Source organism: Molothrus ater, chromosome 6, assembly GCF_012460135.2.
Source record: "Molothrus ater isolate BHLD 08-10-18 breed brown headed cowbird chromosome 6, BPBGC_Mater_1.1, whole genome shotgun sequence".
NCBI classification, from domain to species: domain Eukaryota; kingdom Metazoa; phylum Chordata; class Aves; order Passeriformes; family Icteridae; genus Molothrus; species Molothrus ater.
The window spans coordinates 18369621-18380726 of record NC_050483.2 but is presented as its reverse complement, the minus strand read 5'-3'; the positions used below and the strand labels follow the sequence as shown (position 1 = coordinate 18380726).

General features: G+C 42.6%; 1 long non-coding RNA gene across 1 annotated transcript; it reads right to left on the bottom strand.

Annotated features, from left to right (window-relative positions):
• Positions 1 to 224: 224 nt before the first annotated feature.
• On the bottom strand, positions 225 to 10934 carry LOC118687097 (uncharacterized). Its single transcript, XR_004980292.1, has 3 exons — positions 10855 to 10934; positions 5496 to 5580; positions 225 to 387 (listed from the first exon to the last, which is right to left on the bottom strand). It is a non-coding gene; the product is annotated as an uncharacterized LOC118687097 (long non-coding RNA).
• Positions 10935 to 11106: the final 172 nt, after the last annotated feature.

The window sequence follows — 11106 nt, the reverse complement described above, 5'->3', positions numbered from 1 at the left end:
GTGATTCTATTGGGTACCATGCAGCTTTGGTTCTCCAAGCTGCTGCTGAATCTGCTGCTGGCATTTCTCCAAATGGCAGCACAAGCTTTCCCAGGCCGCTGGGGCACAGATCCCACAGTGATATGCGGAGGAATGAGTGCTGTGGTCCCTCTCATCCTCCTGCCCAGATGCAGCAGTGAATCACTCCGTGCATCATCAGATGTCTGGCTGTGAGGCATGGCATGTTTTGATGAGCTGTATAGCTGAGATTCCTGATGTCCTACTGGAATTCACGACAGAGAGGTCCCATATGCTGCCGCTGGATGTCCTTTGCTCTTCCAAGGCGGTGGATTTGCCAGGCCCAGAAGTTTGAAGAGAAGCTCAGGCAGACATCCACCTGGCCAAATCCTGTCCCAAAAAGGAAGCTCATTTTGAAGAGGACTGGCAAACTGAATTCCTGTGACTGATATAGGGGAAAAAATATGGCTACAACAAGCTGGGAACCACCATGTTTGTTTCAGCTGCAGAGGCTGGATTGCAGTAGCAAAAATGACCCTTAACATCTCACTAGTTTGTTAACCAGTGGACAAAGGAACCAATTGTGCAATTCGTGCACAGATATTGTGCAGAGCAATCTCTCAACTACATTTGTAAGGAAGGGGTTTGAAATTGCACAACGTGCTGAGGAATGATACATGTAGGCATTTTGTCTTACAGATATTGGCAATTAGAAGGAATGGAGGGATAACTGAATTTACTTTGTTCTTCATTCCATGGAGTGTAGGGAGGCTGAACCACAGCAGATACTGCAGGCCAAAAGTATTCAGTTCGGCATGCATGGGATGTGTCCATGGCAAGGAGAGTCTGCACAGAGTTCAAGGGACAATTTTCTGCTCAGTGCTATGGTGTTGTGGAAAGCATATCACAGTAAAGATGTCACCTAGAGAATATTTTGTTGGGCTAGTTAGATATTAGAAAAAAGTTCTTCACTGAAGGGGTGCTTAAGCACTGGAACAGGCTTCCCAGAGAAGTGGCCATGGCACCAAGCCTGTCGCTATTCAAGAAGCATTTGGGCAACACGCTTAGATTGTTCAGCCTTTTTTAAGGTTGCTCTGCATGCAGTCAGAAGTCGGATTTTATGATTCTCATGGGTCCCTTCCAGCTCAGCATATTCTATTATTTTAATTAGCCTGAATTCAGTGCCTAGTTAGGTATTATTTACTTCCAAATGTTATAATTTACATCGTGTCTTGTGTGGTGCAATGCTCTAAGCATTGATTCCAACAGAGTTGTTAAAAATATTATTAAGAAAACAGTGTTAGTCTGAAAGCCAAGATAATGCATAGAATTATTTTCTGTGCCTTTAAATAATAGAAACAATGAGCTATTCTAAGAAATAGAAGTAGGCCAGGTTGAGCTGTTTTTATGTAAATGTACTTATCTGAAATTGCTCAGAAGAGGATCTTCATTTTTGTGTTATAAACCATTTTCTTAGCAACTTATTTAGTCAATACTGCAACTACAGAGCTACTCTTAAAAAGCGTATCTACAACACATGAAGATTTAGAGCACCTGGCTTACGTTATTCATAGTCCACTGATTCAGACTGGTTTGAATGGAATATACATGCTTTTTTCTCTAACTGCTGCCTAAGGACTTGCCCAGACAGCAGTGCCCAAGAGACTGGGGAAACTCATTCTCGTTTAGATCTCTAACTGTGAAACGTATCCAGAAGGATCAGTGCTTGTCCTACTCAGAACAGTTGGGATTCAAGGCTAAGCAAGGGAAACCACTGTATTGCAATGGAAGAGCAGATTGCCTGTGTAGATGTGGCTCTTGTTAGAGTACCTCTTGTTAAAGCAAAAACCAGCTGGATGCTGCACTCCTTTTCCCTTCCAACTGCTTGGAGCTTGGAGCTTCCTCCAACTGATGAGAGATTCCTATTTTCTAAAGTATTGAAGACAGTTTTTCATTTTGATGTTCAATGTTTTCTTAACTTCACATTCCTTTTTCTGCTTGTGCATTTGGTTTCGTGTAGCAAAATATATAAGCAGGAATCTATAAGCAGGAAAAGGTACCTGCATATAGTCCCTTCCTGCTTTTACTGCCCCGTAAAGAATAACTTCTTGTGTCTCACTCTCCTCTTCCCAGATGTTACATCTCTCTGGAGTGTAAATAACTGAATAACTTAGTACTTAAACATGATGTGATACCTTTGATTTTAGCACATCAAAACTAGCTTCTGATAGAGAGTGTCAGTATCAAAAGTGAAGGCAAATGCTCTGTTCTTGTGAATTCAAACTGAAGTGATCACTTTGATGTCGATCTCAAATGAGCACAGAGGGAGCAGTCCCCTCTGAAGTGGTTCAGTCAGCACCTGTAACCTCTTCAACTGCAGCCCTATCTCTCATGGGAATCAATATTTGAACCAATATTGACTTAGGACTCAGGCATGATTTATATGGCAGTCTTGGTATTGCAACAACTGCTGTGTTACTCAATCAGATTCCCAGATGACTGGTTAATACATAACAAACTGGATTTGTAAATCAGTCGGCACATGTTATCATCAGAATGGAAAGGGGAAATTAATTCTGTCATGTTGCATTTAATTAATAAATCTGTTAAATACCTGTAACTGAGTACTATGTGCTCTGCTTAAAGAGGCAGTGGGTTTCATTCTATTTCCAGAGGGTTTCTAACCTAGATTAATTTCTTGGTGACCAGTCCTTTATAGTTATCATGAGTAATTGTTATAATGAGTGTTTCAAAATGGAAGCAAATTAGGATTAAATTAGTTACTTTAAAAATTTTACATTAAAAAGCTCTGTAGTGTACAGCACTATTCTGGTAATAATTAACAGTCAGCTTAATTCTGGGGTCAAAAACCAGTCTACAGCTGTTATGTTTAGGTAGTTTAGGTGTATCACAATATCACTCTGGCTGTCTATAAAGTTACCCTCACCTCCCAGGCATTATCAGTGACTGTTTCTGAAGGAAGGCCATTCATCTGAATGATTTTGAGTGTTTCACACAAAAATCCACTCCACTCATTTTATGCCAATATAGCAATCAAATATTATTGAAAGTCTAAAGACCTGTACAATAACAAGATATTGTTAGTCAAAGATACTAGGTCAGAGGATTGACTTAAAAAATGTTATTTGCTCTTTTGAGAGAATTTAAACATATATATATATATATATATATATATATATATATTAAATAGATGAGCACAGAAAACTTAGAATTATGTGTTTCCTCCTATAAATAGCAATATGATTTAAATCCCATCACATAGGCTAAGAAATTGTCAGTGTCTATGTAAAACAGACAAGACCTGTAGTTTTCTAGGTCTCAGGCTATCACTGTGTGTGCATGTGTGTGAGGAAGAACACAGCCAGCCCCTGAAATGCTCAAACCTCTTTGTTTTGGTGACCCTTCTGTGTTTACCCTGTCTGCCCTCCACGTGTGTGCTCCAAGTCCAGTGACCTAGTCTTTGGCAGTCAGTTCACCATGAATAATCACACTGTGTCTATTCCGAATAATTTTCTAACTCAATGACCTTTCTTTAACCTCAGACTGCTAATTGTTATCACTGGCAAGGAACAAATGGGTTTGAGTGAGGTGAATAGGTGAAGCTCTTGCCTAGAACATATGTCTTGCCCCAGGCAGAGTTCCACTGCTACCACTGCTGCAGGCCTGGCTCCCCAAAGATTCCAAAACTTCCCTCTGCCACCTCCTTATGCTGACTGTTAGAGGTTTAATGGCCCATGAGGAAATAACCAGCTAGAAACCATTCTTTGTCTTAAATGGGAAACTGCCAGGATGCCATAAAAGCAATGCCAATTGCTTAAGTATAATCAGTACCTGAGTCAAAACTATGGTGTCTGGAAACCATATCTGGAATCCACCTTTTTACATCCTAACATAGGGGGAAACTGCACCTTGCTTGAATAACCAGCAGTACTGGAGTTGCAAGTTCCATCACAAATCAGTTATTTCAGCTTGCTATTAGTCCATTGCTATGCATGCTTAGCATAGTGAATTGTTGCATAACAAGTAAAAACAGAGTGGAAAAAAAGGTATTTTAGAAGTCCAAATCATTCTAAGACTAGTCAGTGACCTACCTTATTATTTGGATCAATAATAAATTTTGAAATGTTTTAGAAATGTATGCACATTTCTATTTTACTACTGGCTGTTTTTCAAGCAACATATTGATGTGGGTGTGTTCTGGAATCTTTTTATTGTGTTGTACTTAAATATAGACCTTTTACTATCATGGTAATGGCAGCTACATGAACATGAGAAGGAAGTCTTCTAGTTGGCTTGCTCCTGCCTAGTCTGTCCTAGTGTCCAGTCAATGCTTTTGGGTCCTTCACACAGACTCTGAGCATTTTACACAAGCAGTGACAGTGCCTGGTGCCTTGTTATAGTGCACTACCTGCTCTGTCCTACACGATTCTCTGCAGCCTTTTATTAGTGGCCATAACTACATCTACAGTAGTTATTTCTGTGGCTTTTTTCTCCCTCCCTAGTCACCACATCATACCCTCCTGAGTCCGCTTCCTGTCAGGGGAGCACGCCCCACCTTGTGCAGACAATTTGTCCATGTTGCACAGGCAGAACTAGAGGTGGGTCTGGAATGTTATTCCTTGTTTGGCTCCCAGCTATACACTTCCACACGGGAATTCATAATGCAGAAAACTATTAGTCTAATGCCTGGCCACAGCAGACATATTGGAAAAGATACAATTTAGCATAGTTTAGAATTTTCTCAGTGTTTTCCAGTAATTTTTAACCCTAGGAAGAGTTGCAAAAATGTGTTATCAAAGAAAAGAAACTGTATTCAGTTTCTTTTTCCACTGAAATTTATCCCAGTGAGGCTACAAAGGATGTGCAAGGAAGGTACAGATGGCAAGTGGCAGGTCTGTTCTTGACAAGGTAGCAGTAGGGTTCCAGCACAAGCTGGGGCAGGAAGGGGAAGCAAAGTGCCTGTTCCTCTGCAGCTCATGTGACTCTGTCACAAAAGGCCAGTGCTGGCAACCCTCACACAGGACATTCTTCAGCAAGCAAAGTTAGCAAGCAACAACCACCTGATGGGTGAGGACCCCCTGCCCCCACCAGTGCCTTCCACACATTCCTCCAGCCTGCAGAACCAAGCACAGCCCTGACCTGACAAGCTGCTTCTCGCTCACAACTAATAAAACCACAGAAGATTAAGAGGGTAGAGAGAGCCAATTCCGTGCAGGTAGAGAACTGGTTACTATAGCAACTCTTCTTCTTTGAGCATAGGCTGGGAGGGACTCCCTCGCAAGGGGATTTCTGTGCAGTCCCCAGGCTGGGGAGGGAGGCTGCTACAAGAATCCCGTTTGACAGAGGTTTCGTGGCTGCACTCTTGAACTCTGTCGGGATTGTGGGGGGTGGTGCTGGGATAGGGCCGTAGAAGAGTTTGACTCTTGTCCAAAAGTAAAGCAGATGTTGGAGAGCCTGTATTTAAAAGTGATACTCACGTCATGGTGTATTGTTCTGTGGGTTGCAGCTACATCTGAAGCTGGTGTTGCACCACAGTACATGTCACAACCAGGAGTGTCGAGGCTACAGTTGTTAAAAGACATAAGAGAATATTTAGCTTATTACTACTGGATTTTTAAATCTGAGATCCTAAGAAAGTTTCCCAGATATATTTCTTCAATAAGCCCAAATTAGTGTAGAGTAAGAAATTAAGCATCTTGTAATATAATAAAGGCTTGGTCAATTTGACTCTGGGAAAAGTCATTCTCTGGGACTAGGGCCAGGTAATGTTATCTTAGTGTACTGCTTGGAGTACCTGGCACTGTACAAGCTCTAGGTCTCTGTGGTTACCTTAGACCAACACAGCAAATGAATGAGCATATTATCCTTTCCTAGGGCTGCTTTCTGGTGGAACACACCCCTTGCATTCACAGGAGACACAAACACCAAGCAGTGCCTAGGGTAAATCCCTCCCCTCTACCCTCCTTAACCCTGTATGCTCTGGCAGGTATACTTCAAGGGCCAAAGTTGCACCTCGGTTTCTTGCTAGTATTTTGTGATGGAAACTAAAAAACACAGCAGGAAAATGAAACAACCTATGATTGTCTCAAATTTAGTCCTGAAGTTCTCTGTCTCACAGCGTCAAAGCACAGAAGATGCATATTCTTTTGGGAAGGGACAAGCAAAGGGGGCTTTAGGTGAAATATTATGCTCCCCTATTCTCCCTAGATTGCTTATTTTCTGCTTTTCCATGCACTATTTTTGCTGGAGACACAGATCTAGGAGAATGTTGTCCGCCATGATCCCACCACCCTTCCTATCACTGAGGAAGAGGAAAGGGGCACAGGTGTGCAGCCTCTGTCTTGCAGCTGCATCTTGTCTAGGTGTCTAACACAACTGCAAACCTGCAAACCTTCCGAACCCCTGTCTTTCAAAGTAGCATTTTTTTGGCTGTTGATACAGGGAATAAGAAACAGCAGCCCTCATTTTTATTTAAAATTCAGCAAGTGTTTTACCAGATGTAGAACCAAGGAATTGAAAAACAAAAGCAGGCTCCCTGCTCCAAGTGCAACCTGAATGCAGGACTAGTCTGGGAGTACTCTGCTATGGCAAAATGCTCCCCTCTGAGCAGTGCACTGAGGAGGTAAGCCAAGAGGCAGAGGGATTCAAGGACAGCCCCAAACTCTCACCCAGACTGGAACAACTGCACAGTTGCCATGTCTAAGTCTTGGCCTCAGCCTAGCTTCAAAAACTCACTATCAACCTGCTACTGGTCCATAAAGAATCAACAATTATCAACAACTACCATTATGATGCCTGCAAGCTTTCCAGCTGAAAGAAGTATCTGCACTCTGTCATTCTCTCCATGCCATGTGGCAGATCTGGCCTTAGATGGCATTTGATCTTGCCAGTAAAATCTGCTGCTGCTTGCAATAAAAGAGAGAGACTTGTGACAGAAAGTTGAGTGCTTTACGAGTGAGAATTGTAGACTTAGCTTTTTTGTGAGCAATAAGAAATATCTGCTGTAACAATGCAATTGATGTGAATAAAATCACATAAAATTGCATCAATTCAACAGCAGTTCCCTTTGCTGCAGGTATATAAGTTTTACAGAAAAAATGGGAAAAAATATTCCAATAAGCTTTACTGAATTACAAATTAATAAATTAACAAAAGGCTCGTATTATTTTGTCATAGACAAGAGACATGATTGACTATTTCCTGATTGAATATATGATTAAGGCCACACTCACAGGCAATGAAAAATAGAAATTTCCTTCAAGACTTGCAGAAGTGTCTCCATTACTTCAAAGGACGTAGTGGATTCACTTACGATTATATTCTGTTCAGCCATTGAACTAACAGATTACATGCTCATGGTATGGAGTTGAAGGCAAAGTAAATTACAGAGAAAGAAAATGTGTTTTACTGTCTGAGAGGAAGGAGATTTCTGTGATGAGCAGTTTTGTCTCCCTCCATGCTGACAGCAGAGGTCATACAAAGTCTCAAGGCTCTGCTCACACAAGAGTGGGAGCTTAGTCCAGCTTGTGCCTTGCTTACAGCAGAATTAGTCATTATGTGTTTGTCTGCAGCCTAACCTTCCTTATCTCAGTTACTTCCTTCATAGGCTTTAAAGCCAGGTTATCCAGGGGATACAGGCAGCTGAGGAATTATTCTCTTAATAGGTCTCATTTATTAAATGCTACATCAAATTAACCTATGAGATTGAGGTAGAAGTTGAACATAAATACAGAACACACATCTGCTACAAAAGTGTGCTAATGCAGCTTGGTTGCTATGGTGTAAAATGCAACATAAGGATCATGAAGACACAGTTTGCCTTTTCCCATTACTGAAGAAGATGGCTGGGTGATTGACTAATCCATGGGATAGGATATTGCATTGGTCCTAACAACAATGTGCTTCTAAATGGAAACAGACATCAGTTGCTCTGAGAATGTAGGTAATCAGGCTTCACAAACCCAAGTTCAGTACTTTAGTCAGTCAGTCAGTCTTGGAGCTTCTGAGCCACTAATTCAGTACTTAATTCTCTTCTTTAAGGTTTTTGGGGTTTTTTTTTCTGATGTCTTTTAGGTTTCAATACATTCTGAAGTTAGCAGAAGCCTTAATTTTGTTAAATTCGATTACAAGTATTACCTAAGTGTAACTGATTCCTCCTCAGGAGAAGAAAAATATTGCACATATAAGTAGAAGAAATGGTTTTGTTTTCTTTTTTTCCTGTTTTATTTGAATGTGGACTTAAGACAAGCACATCTCAGTAGGTCTCTAAGAAGAGTACCTCACTCTGTTGATCTGTCTAACGCATACTGCATGAAGAAGAGCAATATAAATTTCTGGTGCATTGCCCCTCCTGAATGCTTTGAGCCAAACGGGGGAAGTTCTTGGATAATAGCAGAAAATTTTCTTGGATAAGAGCAGATTTCTTTTCCTAACTTTCCACATACTCTGCTGAGTTTTGAATCATGATTTCAGACCATGGACTTCATATCTCTGGCACTGCTGCCTAGGATTTCAGTCAGAACAAGTTTGTGCCACAGCTGCCACATTGCTTCCTGTCCACTCCAACCAACCACACTTGAAATGCACAATGCAGGGTACCCGGCTAAAAGAACTCCTACCCACAATGTAAACATGAGCATAATCTTAAGCAATAACCAGTATTTACTTTTAGACATAATGAAATAAAAATAATTTTGGCAAGTAACATATCTATTTGCTTTCATATCAACTAAACCAGCAGTCCCTTATGATTATTCACCTTATGCATATCACAGGTTCTCTTAGGAGTATCTTGTTCTTGCCTTTATTGTGCTGTCCACTCTTGTGGCTCCCCAGGAGAGAGACTGTGTTTGTTGGAAAACACAGTCAACTGTTTTCAAGTGAGTTACACCCTTTTTGCAAAATCAACAATGAATGGCTGTGAGTTGCTCACTGCTAAGAAAGCATGAAACCAATAAAAGGTGTCATGAGCAGAGCAAAAGTCTAAAGGGAGCACGCATGTGGCCTTCACATGGATCCAGGGTCCTTATCAAAAGGGAAGTCATTAAAGGACTGAAACCCAAGCTAAACTTACACTAAGAAAGGGTGTGTTGTAATAAAAAGGTTATAAAAAAATAGTTCATTATTTTCCTATCTCCTTTTAAATTCTCTGATATATTGGAAGAGATTATTGGAGGTTTTGAACCAAAGCTTTTGGACAACTGTCAGTGAAATGGCAGTAGCAACAAGATGGAGTTTCCTTGTCTAATAAAAGTGGGTAGATTTCTCTATATCCAGGAAAAACAAATGTTTCTTTTCTCTGATTTTACTGCCTTTTCTGATAGTAATCTAGAAAAAAAAAATCAGTCAAATAACTCTAATTAGGAAAAAACCCCCAAGTCCTGTTACTCATGCCATCATGACAAACCAGTGTGAGGCTCGAGCACTTGGAAACAGAAGGGCCTGTGTGTAAGGCAGTTTTTTTTTTGCTATTTTCACCACTTCTTCCCACATGTTTTTTTTCTGTTTAGCTATTCAACATCAGTAATGTTGACAGGTACTTGAACAGGGTCCTGAAAAAGAAAGGACTCCTCTGCAGTCCTGAATTGTCATCTCCAGCAGTAACTGCATGTCTCCTCTCCAGCATCCTAATCTGTGCCTGAGTTAAAGGATTTTATTTCATAAATGAAGAGCTGAGGTATAAAGACAAAAGAAATCTCTGTCTCTTCTGTCCCACCTTGGCATCCCTAACTCAGACATCACTCTTCCTCTTAACTAGGGTCTGGTATGCCTCAGTCAAAACAGCTTTGGTTGTGCTGAAGCTGCTTTGCCAGCACAAAGCCTGTTCCAAAGCCAGTTCTGGAGGTTTCCTACCATTTCCTAGAAGATCCATAGGCTCCTTGGGGGTCTTCCAGCACTAGAGTGCTGAAGTGAAGCATGCAACAAAATGAGAGAGTAGCCCGTTCAGTGAAATAGACTGGGGAAGGGTGAGGGAAGGAGCCTATCAGGAGCTCCCTCACAACCCAGCAATCCCCAGTTTTAACAATGATCACCACAATAACGGCAACTTTTATTACGAAAGGCCGCAAGTCTCTCGTATACAGAAAAAGACCATCAAGGATGAACAGCCAAAGGAGAAAAAAAAATAAATCAGGGAAGTGCAGAGGTAGTTCAAGGCTTGAAGGGATTTATTGCTTTACTGCTCATTTATGACAAGGTGATATAAGATATTAGGCGACAATCCCAGCCTCTCCGCTGGAGGGGCGGGACAGCCGCGGTTCCTCCGGCAGGCTGTGACATCACCGCTCCCACACTCGGCTGCTGCGGGGGAAGGACCGTAAGGCAGGTGCTGGCGTTTCCCAAACAGGAAACCGTATTTCCAATGCCAAAACGATAAGAAACTCAGCTCGGAAACACTGCGTGTAGACATTATTCTTGCTCCCGTAGCTTTACCCTTCTGTTCAGGCGCGATCCTCTCCCGTTCCACGAGAGATCAGTTTACCACGAGGGTATGAGCCGGCCCTCACACAGTAACTAAGTAACTCGGTAACTTTCAGTAAGGAGCGGACTTTAAATAAGCGTATTGTTGGTTGCCGCGACCGACTTCGCACCGTGCGGAGATTTCCCATATATTTTGGTGTCACGTCACGGAGCGAATAACACCGGCGCGTTGCGCAGCCCTAAGCAAGGCCAGCCCTGCCTGAGGGGGTGCTAGCTCCATCCAGCACCGCATCACCGCGGACCCAGTGGTAGCAGCTCCACGGCACAGAGTATCGTGAGGTGTCCCCTCTCTCCTCTCTCGTTCCTTCCCTTTCTCCCTCCCTCCTTTTTATCGTTCCTTCCCTCTCTCCCTCTCACCTTCCCTCAGCGCTGCCCTCAGGCTCAGCCCCCGCCCGGCGGGCGAACGCCTCGTGCTCCCCTCGCGTGCGCGCACCAATCACAGACGCCCGGAGGGGCCGCGAGCCGGGTGCGCGCGCCCGCCCTCTCCCTTTCCTACCCACCCCCGCTCCAAGGGCGGAACCGAGAGCCGGCTCCAGCCAATCACAGGCAAACGGTCGTGAAGCGTGAGGAGCGAGCGGGCCCGCGTGCCGAGACGCCGTATAAAAGGGG